This window comes from Eschscholzia californica, unplaced genomic scaffold, assembly GCF_041429995.1.
Source record: "Eschscholzia californica isolate CP2 unplaced genomic scaffold, dmEscCali1.0.p SCAF_1, whole genome shotgun sequence".
NCBI classification, from domain to species: Eukaryota; Viridiplantae; Streptophyta; class Magnoliopsida; order Ranunculales; family Papaveraceae; genus Eschscholzia; species Eschscholzia californica.
In genome coordinates, this window is record NW_028238198.1 from 23,753,618 (window position 1) to 23,774,735 (window position 21,118).

The 21,118-nt window shown below is 33.4% G+C and overlaps 1 long non-coding RNA gene across 1 annotated transcript; it reads left to right on the forward strand.

Moving 5' to 3' along the window:
• Positions 1 to 989: 989 nt before the first annotated feature.
• Positions 990 to 2,865, forward strand: LOC147565274 (uncharacterized). Its single transcript, XR_015237112.1, has 2 exons — positions 990 to 1,324; positions 2,376 to 2,865. It is a non-coding gene; the product is annotated as an uncharacterized LOC147565274 (long non-coding RNA).
• The last annotated feature ends 18,253 nt before the right edge of the window (positions 2,866 to 21,118 follow it).

A 21,118-nucleotide genomic window follows, 5' to 3' on the forward strand; every position in this document is an offset into this window, starting at 1 on the left:
CAAGAGGAAGACTAAATTTCACTTGTTATGATGGTAATTTTTTCATTTATGTTTGATCTGCTAGTTTACTTTACTTTGGTCTTTGGATTGTGTATTTTTCACGAAATTGGTGAATCGTAACCTTTTTCAGTTTAGCTTTTTAGATTTGGTTTTGTTTCTAATGTGATCTTATTGTCTCGTTAGTTTTTCATTTTATTACAAAAGTGGAGAGTGATCTTATTTTTCTGATCTAGTAAATTTGATGTTCAAATCACTCTGGGTCTGACCTAATTCTGAGTTTTCTTTTCTTAGACTTCGGTATAGATAACGTCTCATGCGAAATCATTAAGAGGGAAAAATGTCCCTGGGCGAATTGGCTGAATAAAATGAACGATATGAAAATGGTGGAATTCATGGAAAACGAAGCAAAAAATAGATGTTACTTCTTACTATCCTTTTAAAAAAGGTATTGGCGTACTGGGTAACTATTAACTAGTGATTCTAGTATCAACCTTCATTGTTTCTGTAACGCTCCAAGTACAGATTTTCACGTCGGCCGCCATGAAAACCTAAACTTAAAGTATTTATTTGCAAAACAGTAAACATAGTTGATATACTCATTAAAGAGACAAATAACACCGAATATGAACCTCATAAGAAACAATAAATCATTTGGTGCTACAATCAATAGCCTAAAAATATATATCTCAACATGAGGTGCTACAATCACATAATAGGGAAATAAAACATATTTTTATGTAAATTTGACGAGAGATACATTATCCAACCTCCCAAACATTTATTTTGTGCCACCAATGTGATCATAAGCTTCTAGATGGATCTTAGATACCAAGCAAGCTCACTATAAATATCTTGTTAGGGTTTTCTTGTTTTTATCAATCTTCATCTTATTTAATTAAACCACTCATTTGCTTCCCTTTAACCTCGGAGAAACTACATTAGTTTTGCCACCTTATAAATTCTTCATCGAAGGATTGAAAAAAGGCAAGAAAGAACTCCATTTTTAACCAAGTGTCCTTTTAATTCCTTCTTTCTCTCTTCTTTATTTTTCTTTTCTTCTCTTAATTTTTAAGTTTTTTTTTCTGTTATTCATTTATGTTTAGGTTTTTCTTCTTTTGTCGTTTCTTATCTTCATGGATAATTTTGTTTTATGATGGTTGCTTAAGAGTTCTATTACTAGTTCCTTGATTAATCTATTTTAGTTTATGAATTTGATTGTTTCCAAGTCTTTCAACAATATTCTTTGCTCAATCCTCCCTAACTAGACTTTGTTCTTGTGTAGATTAACCACCAAAGGATTGAATGAAAGAAGTTGAACAAGAAAGTAAGTAATCTAAAACCAAAGTTTGCATTGTTTTCTGATTTTCGGACTTTTTTTCTCTAATATACTATCATTGTTTCAGATATTCACACCATACAAATCAAGTTGGGTAAACATTTTTCTTAATATTCAAACAAAATAAAATTAGGAGAAATTGTTTGATAGCAAAAAAGATATAACTGAAGGATAATATAGTTTTTATTCAAAACTTAGGTTTTCTAAATAACGTGATACTAATGGGAATATTCCCGTGAGTATATCACCTTATTTTAATACATTAGAATGGATTAGATTCTACCAATTAAAAGGTGATATTCCCATTAGTATATCACCTTATTTTAATACATTAGAATGAATTAGATTCTACCAATTAAAAGATGAATAACAGTACATCGATCTTTTAAAAGTTAAGTGCGGAGATCATAGGTCCAGATGAAAAAGAGGATAGGAAGAGCATGAAAGGAAAAGGAGGAAGAAAAAGCAGAAACGTATTACAGAGGAAGAGGAAGAAAATTAAGAAGAAAAATATGAAAAAATTTCTAAATCAACTTTAATAGGAACTACAATCTAAAAATTGATTTTTTTAGAAAAAATGTGAATTTTTAACTATTATATATTTGCAAAATTGATATGTTATTATTTGTACCCCTTGTACTTTCATTGCCTTTTGGAGATACACATAATTAAAGTGAAATTTATAATGTGGCGGAAAACTAAGAAAATCGTAAGCATATGCCTTTTTATTTTGAGGTAAGCCATGACTTTATTTGTAAAAGTTACTGTTGTTGGTGATAGGGCAATGCTTCTTGAATAGCAGTCAATTGCTTCCTTGAACTATTTCTGTTGTTGGTGGCTAATGAATAGATAATATTAAGTTGAATCCAACATATTTCATGCTTAAGAGTGTTATTGTAATGCGCACGACAATAGGGTGTTTAATAGAGCTAAATCATGGTTATAAGTCTTCAGGTGTTTTCTCCAAAAAAAAATTGCTTACTGTAGTTGATAGTTTTGTTGTTATTTGTTATCTAAGAGCACATTGTTTCATTTGTAGGCATCATTGATAAGATGAGTACAAAGATCCATCAAGAGATACATGTGTAAATTATATTCCGCCCGATGAGAATGCGGACAAGAAAAGGTGTGGATATTGTTATACTCTCGTTACCATATACTCTCGTAATGTAGGTGGATTGATAATCACTTGGTTCAATTGTTTTCAACCAACATATACCTGGATGCTTTTGAAGTACTTGAGTCTTTGGGCTACACTAAAGGTAATGGTAAGTCAAGATACCAACTGATATTACAAAACAAATTCAATACCACATGTGCTATATTAGCTTAGGTTGAGTAGGTAAAAGAAGTTTAGCATAGGATAGCATCACCAAGTTTGGTATGTCTTATTTTAACACTTTGGGATGTCTATTTTAATATATTCAATGATCACATCAATAATGTTGTGAAAAACAAGTTCGAACTTGAAATAAAGCTAATTAATCTAACATTGTTTTTCTCGTGCGGGCGAGATATCTGTCTTTTAATTTTTATTCTTTCTTTTCTTTGCCAATTCGTCTGATGCCATTTACCCGTTATAGCTTCTTCTTTTATCGTTATATATGATTGTTTTCTCTTCAGTTCAATTATGTTACCCTTATTGAAGTGCGGAATAAGTCTCAAAAATGAAGCCTCATCAAAAAAAAAAAATCTCAAAAATGAAAGTAAAGGAAAAAGTGCGGAGAACTTAATACAATTTTCAATTCTTTTTCAGTCGGGGAAGTTTGACTATAAACCTTCTCTCAATTTTTTCCTTTACTTTCATTTTTGAGACTTTTCTAATATTGCATTGAATTTTAATGTGTGTCAAAACTGGTGGTTGTTTAAGGAAGGGGTTCCACTGACTAGGTCCGAGAAATGAGAGAATATAGTATAACTACTAAAAAGACTAATCCAATCCACCATGATGTGTCTGAAATATAACATCTATGTTATTTAACCAACCCAATAAGGTCTCATCAAGGTTGGCGACAAGCAAAACATCAAATCCATGTTTTGATGGGACCTTTGTACTTGCTAATGTATCCAGTTAATTTCCTGTGCCGGAGGCACGGGTTATACCTAGTCTATATAACAAAACACAATGTTTTGTGCTGATCCCGACAAACCAAGAGATAATTAAATCCGGTCATCCGTTGTGTTTTCAATAGCATCTTCACCTTTCGATCTATTACCTACTTAAGAAAATGAAAATTTGTTCACCTACTCAATTGAAGAAAGTAAACAACTCAATGAATCTGGACCGTTAACATTTTTCATTTTGTTAATCTACACGGTTATGATTGGTTGAGAGGGCAGATTGATAAGAATGGGTGGGTCAAACCCGTAATTGAGCCATTGGATATAACTCTCTCTCTCTCTCTCTCTCTCTCTCCATTTACTACCTACATTACTTTCGGTAAGCATAACGGCCAAAACCCCATTACTGAAGAAGTGAAGAGGGGGACTAAGAATAAACCGTCCTTACCCAAACCCAAATCGACTTCACCTATACCCATTTCTCTTCCTCCTCCATTAGTTCATCTGCCGTTACGTATTTCAATTTCACAATCTTCCTCCACCTTCTTCTTCAATCTCATACCGCATCCTCCATTACTCCCTCATTAATTGATGAATTATGGTTAAATCACCACAAGATGGTCTCAAGAAGAATGGTGAGACGATTTCAAGGTAAAACAGTTTAATTTTCAATAAATCTCCTTTCATAACCTTCATGACTAATTTATATCAGTTACAAGGCAGACATAAACTTCTACAAAATCTCCCTTCGTTCCATCTTCACGTCGCACCTTCTTGGGTTCTCGGTTGCCTCAAGAATTTCATTTTCAAGTAAGTTATTTAAATTTCATCTGCCGTTACGTATTTCAATTTCACAATCTTCCTCCACCTTCTTCTTCAATCTCATACCGCATCCTCCATTACTCCCTCATTAATTGATGAATTATGGTTAAATCACCACAAGATGGTCTCAAGAAGAATGGTGAGACGATTTCAAGGTAAAACAGTTTAATTTTCAATAAATCTCCTTTCATAACCTTCATGACTAATTTATATCAGTTACAAGGCAGACATAAACTTCTACAAAATCTCCCTTCGTTCCATCTTCACGTCGCACCTTCTTGGGTTCTCGGTTGCCTCAAGAACTTCATTTTCAAGTAAGTTATTTTTCAATTTCTTCTTTACTGTTTGATAAAATCTGCGTGACTCAAAATTTATGCTTCCTTTTTGTTCGATTTGTAGTTTATTCTCGGTCGTTTCTTGCATCATGAGGTTAATTTCTTTTCATTACATTTCCTTTCTAATTGCTTTGGATTTATTGGTTTTAGGCTCCTTCATTTCACCAACACTCTCTTCCATCTCATTTCATTTTTTTTTTGGATTCACTGACCTAATTTCAATGAAAAGATATTTTGATCACTTCAAATTTCGAATATCTTTCTATTAAAAATACATTAAAAGTAAATCACATTAAATAATTTTTGTTATTAAAAATACATCAAGAAAAACTCATCACCAAAATAAAATAAAATAAAATCATATACTTGATGATTAAAACCGATAAGATAAAACTACGAAATTTAGACTTTGGTAGAGACGTGGGGTTATTTGTTGCCATTGAAATATCATGATCTTGCACGGTTACATTAATTGCTCGCAAATTTAACCTTTTTCTTTTTTAAAAAATTTGGTCTAACCAAGTTTCTCAAGATCACATGCTAAGTCTTACATATTTTCTACTTTTAACAAGACGAAATTTGACTCTATTTTTTTCATATGACCGTTCAAATGTGAAGAATTATAATTTAAAAAGGAAAGAACATGAATACATATCTTACTAAAAATCCACAAGTCAAATGATATGGAAAATCCTACCTTTATGCAAAATTGCATATTTTCCAAGAAAAGGAAAGAACACGAATGCATATTTTCCAACCCTATCTCTATAGCATCTAGAATCTATAGCAGCTTCTAGATGGATGTTAGGTTTGAAACAAGCTCTATAAATACCTTGTTAATTGCTCGGTTAATTTAATTGCTCGCAAATTTAACATTTTTCTTTTTTTAAAAATTTGGTCTAAACAAGTTTCTTAAGATCACCTGCTAAGTATTACATACTTTCTACTTTTAACAAGATGAAGTTTGAGTCGATTTTTTTTTCTCTGACCGTTCAAATGCGAAGATTTACAATTTAAAAAGGAAAGAACATGATACATATCTTAACAAAAACCATTAAGTTAAATGATATGAAAAATCCTACCTTTATGCAAAATTAAATATTTTCCAACAAAAGGAAAGAACATGAATGCATATTTTCCAACCCTATCTTTATGGCAGCTTCTAGATGGATGTTAGGGTTGAAAGAAACTATATAAATACCTTGTTAGGTTTATTTGGTTTTATCAATCCCATCTTTTTTTCATTAGACCGCCGCATCCCTTCTCCTAAGGTGTCTTTTTCGTTCTTTTGTTTCTTCTCTTCTGCTGTTCTTTTATCTTTAGAATTTTTTCATTATTTTTTTGTTATTTTATGTTGTCTTCATGGCCAATTTTTTCTATTATATTTAGTTTATGAGATCTATTAGTAGTTCTTTGTTAATATATTTTAGTTTATAAGTTTTTAATGTTCTTCGAAGTCTTTATAAAATTTTATTTACAATCGCATTTCATTTGTTTGATTTGATTCGGTCTATCTTCTACGACAACTTGAAAACCCTTTTAAGTTATTTGTAAAATCATAATCCTATCTTGTAAATGTTATGCGTAAAGAACGCAAAATTAATCTCACTCAATTACTAATATGCTAATTTTAATTTCAAAACCAAGTCAAATTTTAGTTCTCTCTGAAATACAACAAAAATTAACTTCATGACCTAAATTAGCATAATTTTATTCCAATATTGAGTCCACAGTGGACATTATTCAAAGAAAAAATTTCGGGAATCTTTTACCCAAAATTCCTCTTTTCCCAAAAAGGATCTATATAGTAACGGTTTCACGTTTCACCTCCCTGATTTGCATGAATTAGCAAAGATTTGGGGTTCGCCTTTATTAACACATAGTTTGCATAGATCTGAACTTTACACGGGGGTCCAACCCTAAACATTATTGACATACCTTTTCAATCCAATTTTTTTTTTTGAATTGGTAAGCGTGTGCCTCGAACCCTTGACCTTTAAGTTGGAAGACTTACCTCTTACCACTTGAGCCAAGGGTTGTTAGCAAATATGTCAGCAAAGCACGGGTCGAACTAGCGACCTCTGTAACACACACTTTTCAATCCAATTTTTTCTGACACATAGTACTTCAATTTAGAAAACTTCATGACCCTTTCCATTTAAAGACGGAGGAAAAGGTGGCGCAAATACTTTTTGATTAGCTTAAATGTATGTAAAAGATTTTTGTGGAAAGATAAAAATAGAATTAGGATTTTATAAACTCATCTTACAACCTCATAAACTCAGTCACTGGCACTTTTGATTAAATCGACTAAATATTATATTGGAATAATTTGTACTCATTCCCTTCATGCTCTTTTTTCGTAACAGTTTTGCATTACTTTGCCAATTTATTTATACATTTTCACCTTGCAGGCTTTTTGTTGGTCATATGACTTTAATTTCTGATGAAGAAGAAAAATGCTTGGTACCACTACATTCGAGCTTGCTGAGGCTCGTTATAATGACGTCATGAGGTCAAAGATCCGATTCCAACCCGTCTATTATTCTGAAAGTCAATACTGGAAGAAGGTAAAGAACTACTTTTATGATTTAGTTTTTGAGCTTAAGCCTTCAGTCACACCCACTATTTCTTTTGTTGTCTAAATCTTATATTTACATGTAATGTTTTGATAAATCTCATGTGTTGGATAGGAGTAATTGGCACATCAAGTTTTTTGATAACACGAATACTTGTTTACCCAAATGAAATATTTATATCCTTCTTGAAAAAATTCACCAAGTTGCGGAGTGTTTTCATCAAAGTACAATCTGAAAATTTACTAAGTTGCGGAGTGGTAGCCTGATATGGTCGATAGTTGAATTTCTATTGTTTGCACGACGAGGAGAACAAAAAGAAACCAAGTGCTCGCAGTGAGTTACTGTTAGTGTAATGGGCCACACTCCCGTCATCAGCATAAGTATAAAACAAGCAACTCCCTTTGTGATGAGAATCAAGTTCTCTCTAATCTTAAGGGAAAACCATTTGAGGGTTAAAAGTTATTTTAGTTTCTTTTATTTTAGTACTTGTTGCTTTATCAGGAGTAGTTTCTACCGGCCATGAAATTTGTAGTTGTTAAAACTAGAGTTTTTAGAGGTCGTTGTGTTGGTTATGTTTTAGTATCTGAAAAGAGTGTTAAGGTATATAGATACCTTGAACTATAAGTTTTACTAGTTTTGGTTTGTGTTTGGAAGTTCTTTAATCGATTATATTCAAGTATTAATTTGCAGTTATCCATTGATTTGATTAAATTTTTTCCGATTTTTTAGTTTTGAAATTTATGTGTTATATCTGTTCTCCTAAACTATTCTAGTTGAGTTCACATTTTTGAACTTTTAGAGGAGTTAACCTTTTTCACATACTATGTTTTATAGGTCGAATTACATACCAAAGTTCACATTTTAGACCATGTGTATATAGGGATATAGGTGGTAAAGGTGCAGGTAAAAGGAAAACCGGTGCAAATGTATTTCGAGAAAGAGGTTTTGAATATACATATGAAGAGATTGGTGATGCATGTGTTGATGATAGCACATCTGAAGAGATTGAAAATGCATATATTGATGATAGCACCTCTGAAGAGATCGATGATGCATATATTGATGATAGCACATCTGAAGAGATCGATGATGCCTAATCGCCTACATTGATGATAACACATCAGGAGAATCAAGCGAATAGGAACAACTTGAGGTACGTAATTGGATAAGCCTAGGGAGGAGATCCACTAGAATTGAACTGAATAAAGCAAAGATGAAACAATCGCCAACTTCAACTTCCCAACTTAGCCATCAATCAACCGTTGCAAGATCAGGATCAACTCTTATACTGGAATAAGTTCAAGTCGTTGCGCTTCATAGTAGTTCTACAAAAGAATCCCAATCTCCAACTTGTAAGTTTCTTCACTATAAGATCCAATTCAATTAGTCGTACATCATATATTCTTGCCGCTTAAGTTTGTTATGTTGACATTGCGTATATGCAGGAATTTCCAAAGAAGTTTGTAAAGATAATGAAAAATAAGTTCTCAGAGACTGTGGAGCTAGGGCCGAGTGACAACACCTAGAACGTTGAGATGGCAAGAACTGACAATAATCTCTTTATGAGAAGCGGGTGGCGTGAATTTGTGGAGGATCATAAACTGAGAGAGAATAACATCTTATGTTTCGAGTACAAAATGGAGTCTCGTGTCGAAATACTTATGTTTGACGAAAGCCATTATGAGATTGAAAGTAGTCACTTTACGAGGAAACCCAGTGGCGAAAAGCCCTAAATAACTATACGTGCAAGTCGAGCTACTTATGTTTTGGACCTTCTGAAAGAGTTATTCATCCTGTAAACCGACAGGAGGAGCAACACAAAAAGCTATCTGCGGAAGGACCACAACTACTAGCAAGTCGAGCTGCGAAAACACAATCAATATCTTCTGTCCGTGCAATAGTGGAAGCAGGAATTAGCGAAGAAGGTAAAATATTATTATTTGTTATGTAATCAATACAAATATATTTGAATTTTCTGATTAATTCTTTTGATGAAAATGTTTTAGATGAAGAAGTCTATGCGGAATCAAAGCCTAAAAGCGGTCTCAAAGGAAGAATTGCAGCAGCATAGAAAGGAAGTAAGAAGTCATACTTTTTAGTAACCATGTGTGAGACGCATGTATCTCGCAGATTCTATTTGGTAAACTTCTCAATTTATACTTGATTAATTCTTCGAAATACTTTCATCCGACCATCCGATGTACAAATTGACTATTCTGCAGATGCTTGCTTTTCCACTTTTGTAGTCAGACAATTAGATAACTACGTTAGTTACTTGAGAGTTGAGACTCAGGTTGGTCTCGGGCTTGGGCCCGGTGGCAGCGCTGCTCAAGCTGAGTTTACCAAACTCTGTTTGAGTTTACAATTCAATAAATCCTCCTAACTAATCAAAATTTAAACTTAGTTTGGTTAAGTACAACAAAAACAATTGATCTTTTTAGCATAAACGACAAATATGTCATCTAAAGTTATTAAATCTTAGCACAAATCCGTGGATTAGGATAATTTTTTAAGGCAGATTCAAACCCTTCTGCCGTTATGCTTTTAACCAAACTCGGTTGCCTTTAGCAACTTTGGATAATGCTTATATATCTCCTTGTTTTATTTATTTATTTATTTATTTTTTGTTCAGAGAATTTAAATATGACAAAATAGTATATGTGCATTAAGAGTCAATGTAACACACTTGAGTGTTAGGAGGGTGTTTATAGTAAGGCACCACTCTTATCCCACTTGAGTTGCCCAGACTTTTAGCTTTAGCCTTTAGAGTTAACTTTCCCAAATAGCAACTCACTTGTTCTTTTTCAGAGTCGTGGTTGAGAATTTGAGGGCCCCGAAGTTTGAATGTGGCCTTTCGTATAATAAAAAAATTACAAGCAAAAAAGTTGAACCACGAGCCGTTAAAGACTGTCAGTGAGCACAAGTAACTTAAAATGGTAAAAAAAATCTTTGTACAACGTATAGTTTAGAGTCTAAGCAATTTTTTGAATATGTTATCTTTTGTGTCATAATTTTCTCATTAGTACTTATGTATTGCTACAATAAGAAAAAAAACGCTTAGATGTCTTTTTCATAAAAACACGTCAAAATATACACCGAAACAACAAGATTTTTTTAAAGAAAAGTGTAACAGAGCATAAATAAATAAGAATTGATTTAGCAATAACCCTCTCAACTTTACCCAATTGAAAAAAAGGAAAAAAAAAAGCGAAAGGGTCCAGAGCAGTGGGTTCTGAACCCCTGCCTCAAACTTGGAAAGGAACATAATTCACCATTAGAGCTGATGGACATTTCATATCCTAGTATTTACGGTTAATTATATATAATTGAATTTGACCTTCATAAGACATGGGCCTCCATGTGATGGCGGGCTCAGGGCGGACGCCCTGCCCGCCCCCCCCCCCCCCCCCCCCCCAAACACGACCCTGTTCTCTTCAACTTTTCTAGAACAACCATGAGCTGGAGAGAGAGAGAGAATGAGAGGAAGCTAGAGGAAGAAGAAGGGATTGGAACTTGGTGGTTTATCTTTGTTGATCTTGGTGCGGGGCATGCTTTGCTCTAGATTAAGGTAGATTTGTATCTCTCTATGGCTTGAATAGCCATTTTCATAGAAAAACTTAGACAACTAGATGAGACTACAAACCCTAGATCTTGGTATTGTTTTAACATAGATTAGGGTTCTTGAAACAAATATATACATTAGAATTAGTAGATTTATCACTTCTACAAAATCAAATTTTTAGGTCACTTTGAATCTCATCTATGTGTTAGATTTTGAAGGAAAATTGCCCTAGTAATATAGCTGATGTACCATACAATCTTTATTAACATTCTCATGCTACATTCATGCACTACGATTATAATTGGGGTATAACTCCTTTATTTACCATGATTTTAACATATAACTCCTATAATTAGATGTCTCTCACTAATAGACAATATTTTTTTATGTAGATACATGAACATGTGTTTGAATTCAATATGATATGAGAATTGTAAGTTATTACCATACATAGTTCACTACTTGCAAAACGTTATCGGTATGAAACTAGTAAGAAGATTGTGGGAGTTTTGTGGTTGGCTCGACCCTCTCTATCGGATGTTTATTGCGATGACCGAGGGTTCGCATGGTAAAGGCGTGCGGAGATACGACCAAGGTATGGAGCTTATGGGGTCGGCACTAACACAAGGGTATCCTTGTGGACCACACTCTTATACAACGGGGTTTATATGGAGGGTTTAGATGAAGGATCTGACTTCCCCGGTGGACACCAACTTATCATATCACTTTTGGTTGTTTGTTACAAATGTGGTTTACTTTATTATAACGGTCATTACTTGAATACTTTTTATGGAGACCTATATATGTTATGGGGTTGTCTATTTGTTTTGGTAGCTCTTAAAACTGTCTATTAAGGCTTTAGATTTTCGAAATCTACTTGTTGGGGTCTGACCCAACCTATTATTTTTCAGGACAAAGAAATCGGAAAGTACCACCTGCTTGATTCGTAGTTAGGCTTGGAGGAGTTTTCTTAGTAGTCTTCTTTCTTTTTTTAAGTAGTTATTTGGAGTTGCATCTCCTAAGCACTTGTTTTTGCTTTTATTTGATCTTGTCCGACATATCTGTCAATGATTTGGAGACATTATATGAGTTTTGAAAACTTGGTAAGGTTTCGTTAGTTGATTTATCGTTACTATTGAGCTTCATGTTCGATGTTATTTGCCTCTTTGATGAATATATCGCCTATGTTCACTGTTCTGCGGAGAAATGCTTTAAGTTTAGGTTTTTATGGCGGCCGGCGTGGAAATCTGAATTTGGTGCGTTACAGTCCATTATATATAATAATCTAATTAATGATTGTTGTTCTCTTGACTAGATCAAGTAGCCACTCAAAGAAGTCAAATTTAAACTAATCAGGCAGACTCAGGTGGGTTAGATCCAGATAACCAATTCTACCAGATAAAAAAACATAAGATAAAAAACTGAGGTGTTTTATTCTTTAATCTTTCTCTAGTAGCTCAGTACAAAGGTGTTCTACCATGATTGCCAAATAAAATCAAGGCGTGAATTAGTTATTATTGTAACTTGGCTAGGTGACATGCTGAGTTCGATTGTTAAATCAAATACAACATAAACAACGAATATTATAATCTAAAAAAGGGAGTTTTGTGAAGAGGTGTAACTATTAGCTAAGAGAAAGAGGTGAGAAACCTAGAGGGAGATATAGAGCGAGACGAGATAGAGATGGAAGTTTTAAAATAATTTCCCTCTTGGTATTTCATGTAAACTTAAATACAAGTATATAGGCATACATAAGGAAATTTGAACATGTTTATCTAAGATACAGTATCTGTTTATCTATCTAATGGATCGGTGATCCAAGTGGACAGAACTCTAGGGTGGCCGGTAGAACCGGATCGGTGATGGATTCGGGTGAATCCTAATAAATTCAAACTACGTTCCATTTAAAATTTGTTTCAAACTTTTCAAGAAGTATAAATAAAAAAGTCCCAGTTTTAAGTCATAAAATAACTTCCAACTCATATTTTTCGATCTTCTTGCATCAAGTCATCTTCTTTGCGTTCCAACCTCCATAAATTTTTTCCAAATGCTAAACGGGGGCTGACCTCTCCGACAACCTGGAAGATTATAACATTCAACTCTGTTGTCCTCTGCTGTATTTGCTTAGAAAGTTACTAAGGCACAAGCATCTCCTATTTCCAAATTTTTCTCCGTGACAAAATCAGCTCAAAACCCTCAATGACTACAAAGCCATCTGTTTGTAGAGCTTGTATTTGTCACCACGTGTCTTGCTGTCCACAGTAAGGTTGATTATTTCTGCACTTTCGCTAGGAAGGTACGTCCTCGCTGAAAAGTACAACGTGGCAATTCTTTCGCCTGCATTACCAATTCATCAACCAAATCAATTCATATAAAAAGGTTTCAAATTTTACTTTTATGAAAACCCTCTGAAACTTAAGAAGTTTTTTCGAGAAGGGTATAATTATTTCATTTGAGTAATCAAGTATTCTTGTTACCGTTTCAACAAAAAAAAAAAGTATTCCTGTTATTGAAAAACTTGATGTGCTAACAAAGAAAATCCAACACATGAGATTTATCAAAGTTCAAGTGGCAATATCAAACCATCACATGTAAATATAAGATTTACACAACAAAGAAAATAGTGGGGGTGACGGAAGGCTTAAGTTCAATAGCGAGGATATCAAGACTTTAGTACAAACAAAACCCAACAACAAAATCAAAATTAAATCCTAAAAGTAGTTCTTTACCTCTTCCAGAATTGATCTTTGAGAATAATAGACGGGTTGGAATCGAATCTATGACCTCAACTTTAAGATAACATTATTATGAGGAGCCTCAACAAGCTCAAATGTAGTGATACGAGGAATTTTTTCTTTGTGAGAAATTAAAGTCATATAACCAACAAAAAGCCTGCAAGGTCAAAATGTATGAAGAAACTGTCAAAATAGTGCAAAACCGTTACCAAAAAAGAAGCACGAAAAAAATGGGAATAAATTATTCCAATATAATAATATTTAGTCGATTTAATCAAAAGTATTGTTAGTTAGTTTATGAGTTTGTAAGATGAGTTTACAAAATCCTAATTCTATTTTTATTTTTACATAAAAATCATTTACATACATCTAAGCTCTCTCTCTCTCTCTCGTTCCCTCTCTCTCTCTCACTCTCTTTCGCTCTCACTAACTATCTCTTTGTCGTTCTCACTCTGGATCTCTCTCTCTCTCTCTCTCATTGTAGATCCCTCTCATCTCTCTCAGTGTAGACATATCTCTCTGTAGATTAGTTTCTCTTTTTTCTCTCTCGCGGTCTTTATCTCTCTTTCTCGCAGTCTATATCTCCTCCTCTTTCTTTTGCGGTATGTATAGATCTCTCTGTGGAGATCACAGAATTCGTGGCAACGAAATGTTTTGTGGCCACGAAACGTTTTTTAGCCACGAAACGTTTTTTAGCCACGAAATCGTCAGGGCCACAAAACGTTTCGTGGCCACAAAATATTTCGTGACCACAAAATCATCGAAGGGTTTCGCGAAAAACCCTCCTCGAGGTCTGGTTCTGGCGAAGGGATCACTTCCCTTCGCTGGATCAGTGTCTGTTTGAGAGAGTGAGAGAGAAAAATAAACAATGAGAGATCAATCAATACATGATGTGGTGTGAATTCACCACATTTATGTCACTTAATTTAAATGAGTTAGTCCATTTTATACTTTTATTTTGATTAGTTATAAACTTCTTTTGATTGGGTACTATGTATGGATTTGAACAAGAAAAACGGATAACAATGGAAAAAAGGCGCTTGAAGGGCAAATTGGTCATTTGGACCAATGGAAAGTAGAGTCAATGATGAACCCAACGGTGAAGACGAGAATCGAATCGGAGTTCGGATGAAGAAATAGTGATCATAAGAAGTCGATGGATATTTCGGTCTTTGCTAAAAGCTAGATGTAGAGAATGATGAGGGCACCCAATTTGATTTCTTAATGAGAAGCAACAACCCAAACCCAAACCCAATTGTGTAAAGAAGATGAGCAATTAGAGATTTTATGAACACCCCCATGAAGAGTTTAGTCTAAGTCAAAGAGTATGACCAAGCCAAGTTTGACTAGGGTTTTAGTGAAAATAACAAAAGAAAGGAGGATTTTTTTCTCAAGGCTGAAGTGGGGAGAAACGAAAGAGGAGAGGGAGAACGGCTGGTTCAGTGAGTGGATTTTTGAGAAAGTTGGTGGGTAGTTTAAAGAGGCACTTGGAGATGTTGGTTTGATGGTTTTGATTGTCATGGAAAAAGGCTGTTTTTGATTTTGGCTGGGTAGTTTTTAAAAAGTGGTTTTTGAACTTGAAGAGGCAGTTTTGAAAAGTAGTTAATGGGCGGTTTTGAAAAGCATTTAAAGGGAGGTTTTGAAAAGTATTTGGTTGGATTGAAAAAGAGGAAACAGTAGCTGCTGGGTTAGGTTGGAGAAGAAGGGTGCTGTTTGGTGAGTTCTTGGCTGGGAAACTCTTCTACTTAAGGGACTTTTTGGCTACACAGTGGAAACGGAACCTCAGCTGGAAAACCTCCATTTCTCTCACCTTCTCTTGTGTTCTTCCATTTTTACTTGTTCTTTATCTTATCCAATCACTCCAAGAGCATATTAGTTTGTGTTAAGTTACTCCTATTAATTTAATTGAGATCTTTAGTGTTCCAACATTATAAAATCATGTGTGTGGTTTCTTCTTTAACTTTGAATCTCAATATTTGCTTGAACATGATTAGCTAATCAATTTGTTGAGGTCTAGGGATGAAATCTTGATATGTTTATGTATGTGTTTGTTTGATTAGATTAGTATGTTTGATATCTCTATCATGTTAGGTTAATAGGTTAAGGGAAATGATAGAGTGCCCAGCAATTTTGCCCATTAAAATGCCCAACTTTCCTTATTTAGAAATAAAAGCGGTCCCCACCGTAGTCAAACTTTGAAAAACCCTTGTCTTTTAGTGATTCCACATCAGCTGGGCAATTTAATGGGCTAAAAACTGGGCACTCTAGCATCTCCCATAGGTTAAACTTGTTTCATGTCTTATGTCAAGCATATGTCATATAGTTACTTGTTAATCGATCTTCCGATCTAGACTCGATGTTAATGGAATATGATGACCCTTTGACTAGTTATGACCATTAGGTATATCTAGCACTTAGAGCATCTAATTTAGAGTCGAGAAGACTCAAACTTGAGAATCGACCCAAACAAGCATCTACGCAAATATATCTCGATGGATTCCCGAATCCTTAACCTCTCTCATATTTAGAATTAAACCCTCATCTCCCGAGAATCTTTAGTTAATAGTTCAAGTTTACGTATTTCTCTTCTATTTCTTTTTGGTCAATGCCTAATTAAAACCCCCCTCTTTACTTTATTTGTTTCTGTTTTTCTTCGTTAGTCATCCTTTCATGCAAAAATTCCTATTACTTGTTCTGATTTAGGTTTTAGTCACTTTAATCCTCTTTAGTCTTTATTTTAGTTACACCTGCCGTCTCGTGGATCGACCCCGGTTTTACCGGGTACTACTTGATACCTCCGCTTGGGTTTGCAACCTTTTCGGGTGAATCAATACACAATGAGAGATTGAGAGAAACAGTGAGAGATCGAGAGACATATATAGCGAGAACAATAGAGAGAGATAATGAGAGAGAGAGAGAGAGAAGGATAAAACGAGAGAGATAACAACAATAAGTGAGAGAGGAGGAGAGAAGAGAGAAGAAGAGGAAATGGTGGTCAAAATGGTGGTGGTGGGAAGTTATTGTGGTGATAGAGAAGAAGATGACGATTAGGGGGCAATGTCTGATCAAGTTAATTTTTGGGTTAAAAAATAACATTGCCCCGAGAATGTAGAGAAAAACATGGATTCCCTAAAGAATTTATTCTCCGGAGATTATTCTTTACGCCCCAAAGCCGCGGCCAAAATTAATTACTACCAAATCCAAAATATCTTAATGCGTATATAATTTGAATAATTTTGTTTTTGATTTCAACTTAAATACTTACTAATTTCAGTTTATTTCATATTTCAAATCACAAAGATTTCTTCCCTTAGGTGTACCCAAATCAATTTCATACCTAAAAGGCTAAAACAGAGTCAATTTATTTGGAGAAACAACCAAAAACATCAACCAGTTTCATTACCAAGATGGAACAAGCAGCAGACTAAGTTGGACTCCTATTTTATTTAAATTCATTGGAAACAAAAAACATATCACCAAAATGTAACATATTTATAAATGAGAGGTCATTTAATGAGCTCAAGTTCATACCCTTGGGTATGAGCTTGAGCTAATTAACCGTTGGATTTTTTAGATATCTTCAAAAGATATCTACAAAATAAAGGTCAAGTTGTACCTTCCTACATTAAATGGGTAGTTTTTAAAGCAAAATAACAAGACACATTGTACATCCATATTTACATAAATTGCCATCCAAATTTTAGACCGAATGTGAATTTCAAATGTGAGTTATAGTTGGAGAAAAAACTCTATTGGTGGGAGATAACCCATTAAAATACATGTGCCAAACTACAATAAATTAGAAAAGAAGAATATTATAAAAGTTGGTCATAAGAAAATTTAACCATGTTAGACCATAATCATATAGTTCATAAATTAAAATCGGTTGGAAATTGAACTCATTAGTAAATTAAAAAAAAAACAAATCACATGAGCGGAAAAAAAGGGAGAAATTATAATCATATAGTTCATTAATTAAAATCGGGAATTGAACTCCTTAGAAAGTATGTGTTTATTATTACCACTACGAAATACAATATGTTGTTATAAATCTTTGATTTATGGTGGATGACCCCCACACTTTGGTAACTCCCACCACCATAAGTTCTCCACCATTATTTGTATTCAAGCACCATTACTCTCCATTAGTTTTGTAACTCATCAAGAGGCTTATATAAAGAGCTTTCTTGTTAGTGAATAAGATGTACCAAACTAGTGTACCAATGTACCTAATATACCAATATATCAAAGTAGAGAAATCATCTACAAACATATGAATACAAATCAAGTTCTTCTTGTCTCTATCTCTTGGTCTATATTTCTATTGTTTTTCTTCTTCCCTCATTTATTTTTCACAACACGTTATCAGCACGATTTGCTCTATGCCAAAGGGAAGAAGAAATTATCAACTCCTTGATCAAGGTACAAACAAATAAAATATAGGTAAGTTTGGTCAATTGTAATTGGTAAGTTAAAAGGTATGTGGGTTCTCTTTGTTAAAGTTTCAAACTTATTATTTTTACTTATCTCTAACCATTGATTTTGTGATTGTTGAGGCATAGTGAATCATATCAAAAGGATATTAGAGTTACATAGCTGATAATGAAAAATGGTTGGTATTTCAAACTAATATGAATGTAGTGAAATCTATTCAATGGTAAGGTCAAGGTAAGTTATGCCTAAAATAAATAAATTGATATTACTCTCATAACTAATGTTTATTTTTGTATGAATACATCATAAGTGCATATTTGATTTGTTAAAGAAGATTTCTCCAAAGAGGAAACTTAACCACTAGAATTTGATTAAGATCAAATTAAACCATATATTGTATATGAGATAATCAAACCTGAAGTTTGGTGTGTCTGAAACAAGTCTTCAAATCTCAAAATTTCTACAAGAGTTTGAAATATAAAATTTCTACGAGATGATAATAAATCAAATCTCAAAGGATGAAAAAATATGTCCCTCATGAGTTGGAAAATTGTCACGAAAAAGGGTAAACCCTTGAGAAAACAAATTTATATGCGCATTCATGAAGAATGACAAATGCTAATTTTTCAGTTGTGAAATTATTTTCCATTGATTATGAAAGGATTATAATTAAACGGTGATAAGAAAATCTTCCACCGAGTTCATATTCAAAATAGAGTGACAAAATTGAAAATCTCATTTTACTATACGAACATATAGTTTGATTAAATTTGACAAAGTTCTTCATGGTGGTGGAAGACAACCAAATTTTACGAAATTGTTTTAAGGAGAATGTGATATCAAAGTTTTGGTTGCACTTGCATTGCAAGTGGTGATGATATTTTTTCCATCTTTGGACGGTGATGATATCCGCTTTCAATTTACACCTGAAGTTGTATACCCTAAAAGAAAGTGATGATGGATTTAATAAATAAAATAAAATAAAATCACATGAAGATGATATATCTCACATGTAATTAATCACACCTGAAGTTGTGATATTATAACAAATTGCTCACACCTGAAGCTGTGATCAGATAGAAACTTTTGTCCAACGAAAAATGTGATATGAAAAAAAAATTAAATTTTCCTAAAGCAATTGATTTTTCCTTCGTCTTTGTCACATCCTTGAAGTATGTGCTCATAAATAAGACAGAAATCTATCGACATTAGGGGGAGGAAATCCTATATTCAATGTCGTAAAATACTTGAAAATGATCGAATTTCTCTCATTTGGAATCAATATACGGAAAACTTGCTACCTCGAGATATTAATATTTTTCAGAACTTAATATGCTTATATCCAGATAAAGGTAATGGAAAATGATCAGAGTTGATCAAAGTGACGTATACTCTTTGACACTGAAGGAATAATTTTTCCTCCTGAAGAGGCTATCAAATTAGAAATGAATGTGATTCATATTCCTAATAAAATCTCCTGAAGAGGATATGTGTAAAAAGAGACACCGACCTTTTACAAAGACACATATATGAGATCACTGAACTATGTATGCTGTAAAAATTTGAAAAATCAAATAAATCATTTCAGACGATGTATTTCTGAATATAGTAGCTACTGGGAGCATATTGATCCGGAATTACTCTAAGTAATATTGGTCAACTTTTGACGAGATACTTCATTACTTGTGGATTTTCTTACAAAATAATTAATTCTTCAGACATGAAGTCGAAGCACCAATTAAGAATTACCCCGAAGGTAATAAAGTAAACATGTGTAAGAGATGTCCTTTAGTCTATAAAGGATTTGACGTCCACTTATAAAATTTTAATATGAATTACAAATCTCCGAATTATATTATGAAGTATTTATAAATCCCATTGTGACTCCTGAAGAGTTTATCAAAGTTTGATAGTAGAATATTGAAAAAGATTATTCGAGTAACGAAAATCTTGAAAATGAACATATTCTGAATTACTAAAAAGCTATAGTTCAAAGCAACTCATATTGTCTTAACTTATCATATGTCATGGAAATTCAGGTCCCGAAGTACCTAATATAGTACAGATAATACATTATGTGTGTTGTAATGTGGTTTTAGAACACAACCATCATTCATATATAAAATGTCAATCGTGTTGTACTCTTTTTCCTTCGTCAAGGTTTTGTCCCATTGGGTTTTCCTTGTCAAGGTTTTAATGAGGCAACTATGCGTATTGAAAATTGTTATAACTTGTTTAAAAGTTGTAGTCTTTTTTCCTTCGTTCAGGTTTTGTCCCGTTGGATTTTCCTGACAAGGTTTTGGCGAGACAACTAGTCATCGAATGATGAGTTTAATGTGTGTGAGGTGGATTGTGCATGAAATTTATAATGCACATTGAAATGTGATTAGTATATTGATTTCACAAAATATTATAATTATCTTATCGATGTATATGACAAATATGAATCACTAGAAAGTGAGTTCAACTGAAATCCTAGAAGGATTTAACAAGCTTCAATCGAAAGTATGCATAAACTTTAAAGCATTATATGAATGCAACTTGAAATGTCAAATGCTACTTATTATATTTATTTTATATACAAAAAGGAAGCTGACCATAACAAGTTGAACAATGTCCTCAACCTTCATGAGGGGAAGCAAGTTTATGAAGACACTGGATACTACATTTTCATATTGTACTCTTTTTCCTTCGTTAAGATTTTTTCCCACTGGGTTTTTCCTAACAAGGTTTTAATGAGGCAGATTATGTGTACATAAAAGATGTACATGAACAAAGAATTTGTACTTTTTTTTCCTTCACTATGGTTTTGTCCTATTGGGTTCCTAGTAAGGTTTTAATGAGCCAATATCTGATGTGGTGGACATCCAGGGGGAGTGTTATAAATCTTTGATTTATGGTGGATGACCCCCACACTTTGGTAACTCCCACCACCATAAGTTCTCCACCATTATTTGTATTCAAGCACCATTACTCTCCATTAGTTTTGTAACTCATCAAGAGGCTTATATAAAGAGCTTTCTTGTTAGTGAATAAGATGTACCAAACTAGTGTACCAATATACCTAATATACCAATATATCAAAGTAGAGAAATCATCTACAAACATATGAATACAAATCAAGTTCTTCTTGTCTCTATCTCTTGGTCTATATTTCTATTGTTTTTCTTCTTCCCTCATTTATTTTTCACAACATATATTTATTAGTTAGTAAGATTTTTTTTTTGGTTGTTGTTTGCATGTCATGTGAGGGA